A 12124-nucleotide genomic window follows, 5' to 3' on the forward strand; every position below is an offset into this window, starting at 1 on the left:
TGACACCCTGACACTAAATCAGGATTTTATGAACCACCTAGAATTTGGTTTTAGGAAGGACAGCCATATAATTTTTTTAGAATAAATAATAAAATTGTGTACTACAAGATCTGCATCAAGTGACAAAAATCTTAAATCTCAGTTCAAAAAAAAAAATTGTTACAATCTTAACAGTCCTTAATAGTTTAGATCATGGCTTTCCCATGGAGCAGCTATCTTACTCTTCTACTTTTAAAGATCTACCTACAAGAGTTCATGAAGAAAAATTTCAAATAAAACCTCAGTTTACTTGAAAAGACTCCAGTAATTGGTCTGAAGAGGAAGCATTTTAAAAAAATAAAAATAAAATAAAAGCTACAAATAGTGTATACAGTGAATCAGTGTATTGGATCGATAATCTAGTATGAATATGAAGGGGCAACTCTTGTTTTAGCAATCCAAGCTCCTGATTTACAGCATAGATTTCCTAATGTTTAAATGCATGTAAGCAATACAGGAATAGAAAGCAGAAATTTAGCACTCCCATGTTCTGAGCAGCAGGATTTCAGATTGCTTTAGCAGTCTACATGCAACCCTGGCTGTTAGAATGAAGGGAATGAAATATCTAGCACCCATTTGCAAATATGATTCTCCATCAGAATGTGCATGTAGAAGCATGTCTTTAACATGATTCAGTGGATACTCTTTTGTCAGTCTAAAATGGAATAGTTAGCACAGCTCCTTAAAATTATGGATTTTTAAACTTCATAATAATTGGGGATAAGAAACATGCTTTTCTTTTTCTTCTTTTGTTGACCTTGATATGGGAAAAAAAAGAATCTTTGTTCAAACAAATTAAATTTTCCAGATCCAAATGAGCAGTATTCCTTACAAATTGGAACTTGGCTTTTATTAAATGTGTTCAAGAAAAATGCCTTATGAGATTACAAGGGCATGATGCTAATCTGATTAAATTGTACCCTTGCTTGGGGAAAATAAAAGAGATACAGATAAGGAAGGATGTGAGTCACAACTGAATACAATGCTCCTAAAATTGCAGCAACATTGCATGAATATATTAGACAAACAGATCCTCCAGCAAGTAACCTGAATAAGCTATTTATGGACATTAAGCACTATATGGTGGACTAAGAGAGTTATGACTTAACACAGCCTGTCAAAATCTATTTTGGAACAATAAGGGAAAAAAATTCAAATTTCATTTCAGTATTTTAAGAAACCCTTTGATGAACCAGTTTTATTTATTTTGTTTATTTATTTTATTTGTCAAGCATTTATAAGATAACAAGTAAAAGTATAAACATAATTTGAATACATGAAAAGAGTAAGTAAAAAAGGAATATTAGGACAGGGACGGTAGGCACGCTGGTGCACTTATGCACGCCCCTTTCAGACCTCTTAGGAATGGGGTGAGGTCAGCAGTAGACAGTTTAAGGTTAAAGTTTTGGGGGTTTGGGGAATAAACTACAGAGTCAAGTAGTGCATTCCAGGCATTGACTGCTCTGTTACTAAAGTCATATTTTCTGCAATCAAGTTTGGAACGGTTTACCTTGAGTTTGTATCTATTATTTGCTTGTGTATTGTTGTGGTTGAAGCTGAAGTAGTCATTGACAGGAAGAACATTGTGGCAGATAATTTTATGTACTATGCTTAGGTCAGACTGAAGTCGGCGTAGTTCTAAGCTGTCTAAGCCCAAAATTTGAAGTCTGGTGGCATAAAGTATTTTATTGCGGTTAGAGAAATGGAGGACTCTTCTCGTAAAATATCTTATATTTTACTATTTTATATTTTAAAATATTTTAATATTTATATTAATCAGTCGCTATCAAATAACTACAAACCTGCAAAAGTTCATGCAACTGTATAGAAGGGATGAAATCTGTTGCTTGTCCTAGCCGTAATATTATATTTTCCAGAAATACTTCCTAAAGGATTTAGGCAAATACTGTTTGGTTTGGAAATGTCTCAATCATTGCTTCTTGTCACATGAAAAGGGTTAATCACTGTCCAGTCCAGTCCAAATTAGAACACACAATTTCATAAATTAATCCTGCGTGAATTTTATATCTGACTGTGATTCTTTGAAAATCCCACACATTGTATCTATAATTAATTACAGACTCTGCTGACATATACTTTTTCATACAATGGTGTGAAAATATGTATGTCATAACAAGGTTCCTTCACGGCGGATGAAAATTCTACTAGTGTAAATGTTCCACTGGGTTAGGAAGAGTGTAAGGGAGAAGTAAATATTGTACTGTAGTTTTTTCATTCAAGAATCCTTGTAGGAATCTCCTACTATCACAAACATAAACTAAACTTGTTTTGTAGCATGTAGTTAGGTGTGATAGTACTATAATAAAGGGCAGGGTATAATAAATAATAAAATAAAATAAACAAAAAACAAATAAATAAATAAATTTAATGTTTATACCGATAAAGATGATATAAATTCTTGCATATCACCTGTTATTCTTCAATTTGATTATTCTATTTATACCAGAAGTGTTTCTGCACCTTTGCACTACAGGCTTTTGAAATCATTTTTAATGTTGCTGTTAATCCCACTACTCGCTGCATTTCTTGTACAGTATCACCTTTTTTCTTTTGTGCCATCTTCTTCAGAATTTGATATAAGGATAGGTATTTTCACTCATGGGTTGTGAATTAAAATTTAGCAGTATCTAGATCTTAGACACCTGGGATGTCAAAGAAACAGTATTTATCGGCAGTAAAAATAATAATTAAAAAAAATCATATGCTTCCACCTGTTCTTTGAAGCAGAAGATGTCAAAACAAATGAAGGGTAATGTAAAAAAGACAACAGTGACAGGACTGTTATGAACAGTGCAGTGATAATACTTGAAAGTCATAGAAAGGCTCTGGAATCTAAGAAGTATGAACTTTGCAAAGGTGAATGAAATCAGCTTTTCTAGTAAGTAAAAATGTAAAATGTTGGGTCCAATGTTGGGATTAAATACCTTTGAAATAAGAAATAACTAACACACAACCACACACATTAAATTTAAGGTAAAAAGGTAAAGGTTCCCCTCGCACATATGTGCTAGTCATTCCCGACTCTAGGAGGCAGTGCTCATCTCCGTTTCAAAGCCGAAGAGCCAGTGCTGTCCGAAGATATCTTTGTGGTCATGTGGCTGGCATGACTAAATGCCAAAGGCACACAGAACGCTGTTACCTTCCCACCAAAGGAGGTCCCTATTTTTCTACTTGCATTTTTTACATGCTTTCGAACTGCTAGGTTGGCAGAAGCTGGGACAAGTAACAGGAGCTCACCCCATTACGTGGCACTAGGGATTTGAACTGCTGAACTGCTGACCTTTCGATCGACAAGCTTACCCACTAAGCCACCACATCCCTTAAATTTAAGGTACAAAGTACAAAAACAAAAAAATGTTTGTGCTAAACTATCTTCCAAGAAAATAATTCTGTGTCATCCAAAAGCGAAAAAGTGCACTGGCATGAGGTTTAGCTCAGAATCTGATCTGATTGATCAAAATGCAAACTAATTTGCCTTATTGGGCTGACACTGAGCCCCAATTTTATGTGGGCAGGAATCTGACTTTTCTTAAAAAGTGATATACAACAGTAATTTATTTTTTCTGTTTGACCATATTAAATGATATCACAAGGGTTAGTAAATCTTTGGGGAATGGATTATTCCACAAATCAGATCCCTTTCAAACTTTTTTTTCCTGTGTACCTTTTAAACATTGGTAGTAGCACAAAATGTTGATTTTTTAAAAAAACAATTATATTGCTGAAAATTCATTAAATTTGCAAATTATATTGAGCCTGCTCCTTAAAGACTCTATTACGAAAGTAATGAAATTCTGTGAAATAAACATTTTGATTCAACAGCTTGAAACATTTCAAATATTATCTGAAAATTTGTACCAATGTAAATTTATATTTTAGCATATTTTCAGAGAACAACACATACTTTCTTTTTTATATATAATTGTCATGAAAGTCATTAATAGTGCAGTGATGACTCTAAGTAGGAATCTGGGAAAATATCTGAAGAATTACAGATTCTTGTGAAAGAAGAGCATTTCCACATGTTTTGTAATTTCTATAAAAACAATGCATCATAATATAGATATGATTTGAACAATAACATCTACAATATTACACAAACATAGAAGTAGACATTCTAAATATATTAAAAATAAAAGTTTTGGACTTCTTGTTTTCCAAATATTGACTTAAACTTCCATTGTCTATTTGCAGTATGTGATCACTGCCTGAGCACTTTTGAGTGGGGAGGGGACATGAGATCTTTTCATTCTTATTTTTAGTGGTAAAGAAGATTCTGCCTTTGCTGGGTGGTTTGTTATTGGTGGTGTTATTATTCCTTTAGAGTTTTCTGGCAATTTTCAGACTTTGGAACATTGATATACAGAACAATAGGGAATGATGCACTGCTATATTTTTCAATGCATGGTTGTATCTGGTCAACCCAACTGAGCAGAGTATTGGCCTGTTTTGATGTCTAGTCTAGTCTAGTCTAGTCTAGTCTAGTCTAGTCTAGTCTAGTCTAGTCTAGTCTAGTCTAGTCTAGTCTAGTCTAGTCTGCCTTAGATTTACCTCCTACTTTTATTCAGGAACTCAAGATTGTCAACTCGCAAAGCACTTCCATGTCTGTTATCGAGTTGCCATGCATACCTTCAGCCAGAGTCGGAGCTCAGATTACCACAGCTTGTGAGGTGTACAATTCTATAGCTTGCTGGAGCACCTCGTTGGAGAATGTGATTTGTGACACAGACTGAGAGGAGAGGGGAAATAGGGGTACAGTTCACCATAACTCATGTGACGTCAGATCTGATTCGGCTAGGGTATTGCTGAAATATTGTTCCTACTAAATGACTGGGTTTCTTTTGAAACTTGGCTCAAGGCTCATGAATTAATTAGAGCATCTTTCGGAAATATGACAAAGGTATCTCCTTCCTACTTTTTCCCTGTGAGATAAATTAAGCTGAGAGACTAACAAGCCAAAGCTACCTGAGTTTCTTTTTAATATGTCAAGGGGAGCCCCTGCGTTCATTAAGAAGATGAATTTAATTTCTATGTGGTTCCCAGTACCACCTCTTAAAGGCACTTTCTGAAACAAATACTTGCATAAGAGACAGGATTGAACAATTATTGTCTGTTAGTCAGTCTGTGAGAAGCTCCAGAAAATCCAAAGCTTGCCAGGGACAGAGGGAAGATTTCCATTTTTCTGGATCCAAGCCATCATTTTTTTAAGAATTGAAATCTAGATGATTCATGCAAAACTCAGATGTATTCTGGACTCCGGCAGAGCAAATCTAGCTTTTTGGGGAAAAGAAGTATTTTAATGGAAAGAGCAGAGGCTTGGAAAAGGGAAATAGTCATTTCTGAAAACCAATTATTCTCCCTTTAAGATCAATGTACAGTGTTTTCAGATATGCACCTCAGATGTTCAGATTTCTAGAAGAAGCAGTGATTTCTAGAACACCCCCAAACCATTTGTTCAAGATCAAAACTGTTTTTTGGCTACAGATAACTGTTTTTTACTCAACAGTTTGGCCTGGACACAAGAATGCATCATTGTGCTTTCCCCTTTATTAACTGGATGCAAATGAGGTTCAGAGTTCAGATAACAATTCCTGTAATTTAGGCCTCAGAAAATAAGCTGGTGTTATCTTGTTTATGTCTGCTGTTTCCATGAAGTTTGTCTGCTCTTTGACATTGTCAGAGAGCAGGCAAATGTATAAACTAGTTTTGTCTCAAATCCACAAATGCTATGAGGAAGAAGTCGAGTGGGAGGATGAGAACCAAGCCAAAAAGAAAAGAATTGTGCTGAGTTGAACTTCTCTCCTTTCTTCTCCCCATACTCCTTCATCCATCCTTATGAGAGGATGGGGAGGACAGTCAAACAAAGAGATCTGTGGACAACCTCAGAAAAGAGAGAACTTTTATTAAATTTTATAAGACCAGAAAGATTTGTGCCTATCTTATTAAGTGTATAGTGTGGCTAATAGCTCCTTTTTTACTTTTAAAATATTCTGTAGATTTGTACTCTAAATTTCAACTTCTTTCACAAGGGCATGTATTCTGGTGATATCACATAATACATGGGCATCCCAAGAAATGTTACGTGCTGTGAGCTTTATTTGAATAAGTGTGTGTCCCTGTAAGAAGAACATGACTTCTATATAAGACATGACAATCAATATGAAAGGAATGTGGCTGGGATTCTGGAAGATGCAATCCAACCTATCTGGAGGACACCGCATGTGAATCCGTGGTTGTATTTGTTGTAAGGTCCCATCAACACATACCACACAACTTGAGATTTGCTTCCCATTCTGAGCACATTTAGTAGTAATGAAATCCAATGTTTCCATTGAGCAAAGGAGGTAATGAAGTACAGTAAGAATTAAGTCAAATAATGAAACGAAGTTAAAAACTGTGGTCTTTCTCTCCTTCTCTGACTAAGAATGGATTTGTTAGATTACATATAATCTATTTTTTTCATTCCCTGAGTGACGTAGCAAACAACAATTCTGGTAAAATCTAAGCCAGAACTTTCCTTTGCCACTGAAAAATGGTGTTGAGCAAAGATTCTGGGATAGGTGAATTATTATGGTACATGTAATGAAAAAAGTAGGCATTAACTGGTCATCTATGGAATTGCTGTAGAATACAATTTCTGTAGTTGCAATCTTCCCATTGAAATCAGTGGGACTTAAAGGAGCTGATCCCATAGTGCAGGGGTGTCAAACTCGAGGCCCACGGGCTGGCTGTGTTACATGGTGGCCCCGCCCCCGCCCGGTTTAGTGAAGGGGGGGGAAGTCCCGATACATCACATGACGAAGCCGTGACTATTTGAATTTGACACCCCTGCCATAGTGACTCTTGCCACAGCTGGAATGAAAGATATATCAGCTGCACAGATGCTTGAAAGTAAGGACCACAACATTCAATGGAAGATGGTAAGATGTTCCCCAGGAGAATTTGAAGAGACTTTATTCTGTATAAACAGACATAGAATTATGCTGTATGGCACATTAATGCAGGGCAGTGGGTTTTGGCAATTTAGATACCTAAACTGGTATCTAACTTACAGTTTTGCAACAAATATTGTGTACCATTGGGGAAATTGGAGAGAGCGGGCATAACGTTCCGTCATTCTTGCAAATCATGATATATAAAGCATTTCTTAAAGTATAGAGAACTAGGATCAACATTCTTTTATGACTTCTCAGATTAGCTTTGTTTAAATTTACCAGAAAAGAAACAGCATTCTAAAGGACCAACATAGAGAAAATAAATATACATGTGTAAATGCACATTGTACTACTTCCACTTCAGATTTTTTTCCTTAAATAATAATTATTCAGATGCTTCCTTAAAATATTCTTACAATAGCAGTTGACGTATGGTATGGTTTGCAGATGTAGCAGCAGTAACACAGCTGGATATAACGTTATAGACATCTGGTGCACAGATGCTTGATTGTATGATTGGTAGCTAGCCAGTGAAGCAACACACATTGGAGAACTAAAGGCCACTGTAATTCCCCTAGCCTCTTAGAGTCTGGCCTCTAACAAAGCAGTTCCTGGAATTGTTTGAAAGCCCAATGGTTAATGTTAATTCGTAAATCTTTAATCATTATGCCAAGGGTAAAATAGAAAGGCTTAAAGATTTATGATGTATGAAATCAGAAAGAATTATACAGTTTGGCACACCACAGTTCATTCCATCAATTGGGCGGAGATAGGATGCCAACTGCATCATAGATCTGGAGAATATAGCAATATTGAGGCAACGCATTCATAATTTCCTCAAGTCCTTTCAGCATTATGCTTGTATAAGTCACTCCTAACGCAGCTCCATAAATGCAGGGAACAAAAATTGATGCTATTAAGATATTGTTAGGACTCAGAATCTGGTTATTTGGTATCTGCCACTATGGAACTTTGAAGTATCCCTCTAGGCAGTTCCATAGTTTTGCAGATAAAAATATGTGGGATGTAAGCACCATGTTGTGTCTCTTCAAAAAAACAAGGTGTTTCAGCTTCATGTCCTTTGAAGTTCTAGCAGGGAAGAGAGTAGAATCTTTAGAGCAATTATATTAGAATGGACCCTGTAATTAAATTAAATTAAATTAAATTGTTAAATTGTTAAAGTAAATACAAATTGTACTATCATACTTAATTTTCACTCCTGCATGTGCATATGAACCGCACGCTTGGGCACTTAAATTAACATACTAAAAAGTGAGCACAAAAGTGTATTATTGGCACAAAACATACCCTTAAACCATGATACTGTATTAGCAAAAATTAAGTGCAAACATTTGCATGTTAAGAAAAGAATGTATAAAGGAATCTATACACAAGAAAATTCATGTGAATTTCCAGCTGAATTTGTAGCCAAAGAAGGGAGAGAGAGAAAAAAAGGAGAAGGAGCATGAAAGACAATGACAAACTCATTCATTCCTCTCACTGCCAACATTTTGGAAGACTCATAAAATGAGGATATACAGCTATTCTTATTTCAGAAGGTTGTTAATAACAATATTCATGTTTTGTCAAGAGTCAAAAGAAACTAAGCTCATTACTGGGATTAAAAAAAACCCTCAGCGTGGCCCTCCTCACAGCAGTCATTAATTATTTATTTGGTTTTGCTGCTAACTAATGAACATATTTCTTCGTTACTTTGAACTGACTTTTGTTTTAATTTTTTTAAGCTAAAAAATTCATAAGATATTTGAACCATAAGATTTAAAAAAGAAAAGAAAGAAATATCTGATTTATTTTTTCCATATTTTACATGAAAGCTTGGTAAAGGGCTGGCTTTTTCTTGCTCTATACTCTAAGGCCCAAATATTCAGCTATCCAAAACGCCATTTTCAGTGTGCTTCTACAGAAGGACTTGTATCAGTAGAAGGCTGTTTAGTCCTGACATTCTGGCCATGTTTGTGCAGTCAGTCACATTTAATTTTTTTGTGTGCAAACTTAGCCTCTCTTTTTAGTTTATTGTTCACAGCAATATGACAGCAATATTCAAACGCGTGCTTATTGATAAATTCATGATGGAGAACATCCCAAATGCTGGAGTATTGTATGATTTAGAAGGTTTAAGGAACAAAATGAAATATCTCATTTGACAAGATAAAGAAAAAACAACAAATAAAGATTTTTAAGTTTTAGAAACCTATCTAGAAAGCCAAATATCAACAGCAATTTTTGAACAAAAATTTTAAAAATGATATTTATATTCACATTTTTGAGAAAATTTAGTTTTCTATCTTCTAGCTTCCCATTTAATTGACAGTGAAGGCAACAAATCCTATTTCTGTCCAGACAGGCTCTTGCAATAAAACACAAGGGTTTTTTGTATTTGAAAGTCTGAACAAGGCATTTAAGTTTATTTTAATTTTCTGCTATTCGTGATCTTCAAAACCATTTGTATAATCACCTCATAACACAAATGATGTTACTTGCCTCAATGATATAAGCTGCCACATCTGACATAATTGGTGCTTTAACTTACATTCATCCCTGCCTCCCAAGTGGTCTGTTAAATTGAAGTGTTGCTGTATCCTTAAAAGGCAAAGATAAATACACCAGCACTTCTCTCTTCAGCACTGATTTGCTGGGAACACTGAAATTTGTGCCTTAGTATATACAACTTTTACAAAGCATGAAAAAATGACAGCTGATGAAAGGCTTAACTATTTGTCACTCTGGAATATTAATTGCTCAAAAAAAGTTAGCATTAAAAAATATCCCTAGTGTCTGAAATCTTATCCTACATTGTCTTGCGCGCATGGACAAGGTTCCTCCCACCACTTCCTCTTTTTTTGAAAAACAAAACAAAACAAAATGATAGTACTTGCTCAACCGAACATTTTTTTCAAGGCCTATGTATCTGAAGTATTGATATTATTTAACAAGGCAGCGTGAAAGGCTTTAAAGCAAGCGTCAGGAGTTTTGAGGATCTTACCTGTGATCTTTGGAAAGATTAGGGGTGCCACTATTTTCAGAGGTGTTGTGATTAGTTGACAAAGCAGAAACTGATGTTAAGAAGGATGGCAAAATTGAAGGAAGTTGTAGGCACTGTACTACAGGAAGAGCCTGTAGTACAGTGGACTAAAGCACTGTTATTAACAGATTAACATCTGCTGCTTGCAATTACTGCAAGTTCAAATCTCACCAGGCTCAAGGTTGACTCAGCCTTCCAGCCTTTCAACGATAGGTGAAATGAGGACCCAGATTGTGGGGGCAATAAGGTGACTTTGTATAAATATACAAAAGTATGAAGGCTATTGCTTAACGCATTGTAAGCCGCCCTGAGTCTCCAGAGAAGGGCGGCATATAAATTAAAGCAAAAAAAAAAACAAAACCCTAAGTGCACTTCTTTTGAAATATTTGGGGAACTATTTGCTTCCCTGTTTTTGACATTTTGTAATAACCACAACAAAACTTGCACAGGTTTTGATTTCTGACAGGAATTTGGTGGACTGTCCCGCAAGGCACTCCATGAATGCAAGCCTGGATGGGATGAAGATCCCACTGAGACTAATCTAATTGTTAACATTGTAAATTGTAGAAAGAGAGGAAAATTCAGCACCCTCAATTCCAATTTTCACCCAATCTGATTTTGTGCTTCAGGTCTAAAATATATATAGTAGGTAGGAGAACATAAAGCAGGGGTATCAAACTCATGGCCCATAGGCTGGATGCATCATACTCTGGCCACCTCCACCCCCAATTTAGCAAAGGGGAAAAAAGCAGAGGTGAAATCTAGTAGGTTCTGACGGGTTCTGGAGAACCGGTAGCAGAAATTTTGAGCAGTTCGAAGAACCAACAAATATCACCTCTGGCTGGCCACAGAGTGGGGAGGGAATGGGGATTTTGCAGTATCCTTCCCCTGGAGTCAGTGGTGAGATTCAGTCAGTTCGCACCACTTCGGGAGAACCGGTTGTTAACTTTCTGAGCAGTTTGGAAAACTGGTTGTTAGAAGAAATCATTAAGGCAGAGAATCGGTTGTTAAATTACTTGAATCCCACCACTGCCTGGAGTGGGGTGGGAATAGAGATTTTGCAGTATCCTTCCCATGCCACGTCCACCAAGACATGCTCACCAAGACACACCATGCCCACCAAGACACGCCCACAGAACCGGTAGTAAAAAAATTTGGATTTTACCACTGGAAAAAAGTCATGATACGTCACATGACAACATGTCAATGTGACATCCTGGCATAGAGGAATTCCCTAGATTGACAGCCCTAGAAATATTGTCAGAGAGCAGAAGGGTACAGAAAAGCAAAGCTGCTCAATTGCTAATGATGTTTAGTTGACATGTACTGAATTTGAATTAAATATATCCTTCCTTTGTACTTCCAGTTTTCATATTGTCTGGTCTTAACTTCAGAGATGAAAAAAAAATCACATCTTAGGTCTAAGATGGTACTTCAGGAAGAAGAAACAAGGTGACAACCACAAAAATCCAGGACTTTGTCAGTTATAGTGTGCATCAGTACAAAAAGAACAGACGGGTGTTTGCATCTGTGATTATTTATTTAATTGATATCATAACTCAAGAGCATCCTCAGAGGAGATCAAAAGGAGATGAGTAGCCACAACTGCATGATCAAAGCACACATACGCACCTTATTAATGTCACTGTGCATACAATATACCTGTGCATATAAGTATAAAGATGGAGTAGGCTTCAATTGCAGTTTATGACTGATATCTTAATTCTTTTTTGTCTCTCCCCTATGGATTTACCTGCTTTAAGTTTACATTTGCAGTATGCTTAAAGAAATGGATAAGATGGAAAACCCAAGAACATTAAAAAAAAGAAATAGTAAACATATGACATAAAACAGTGACACTAAAAATATTAGCATTTAAAGTCTCACTGAAGAAAACTCAGTGTAGTTAGGTTTTATATCTGTTTGCTGTTTTAAAAAAAAGGAATACATAGCTCAATATATAAAAAATTGTGTGCAAATACTCCACAGTGGATTTCTTTTTGAGCAAAACAGTGCAATTGGAAACAATGCAACTTATCACAAAACTGATATAGAATTCACAGAGTTATATAGGCTTTTTCAAAAT

The sequence above is a fragment of the Pituophis catenifer genome, unplaced genomic scaffold (genome assembly GCF_029215685.1).
Source record: "Pituophis catenifer annectens isolate HBS135680 unplaced genomic scaffold, rPitCat1.0.hap2 SCAF_1, whole genome shotgun sequence".
Lineage (NCBI taxonomy): Eukaryota > Metazoa > Chordata > Lepidosauria > Squamata > Colubridae > Pituophis > Pituophis catenifer.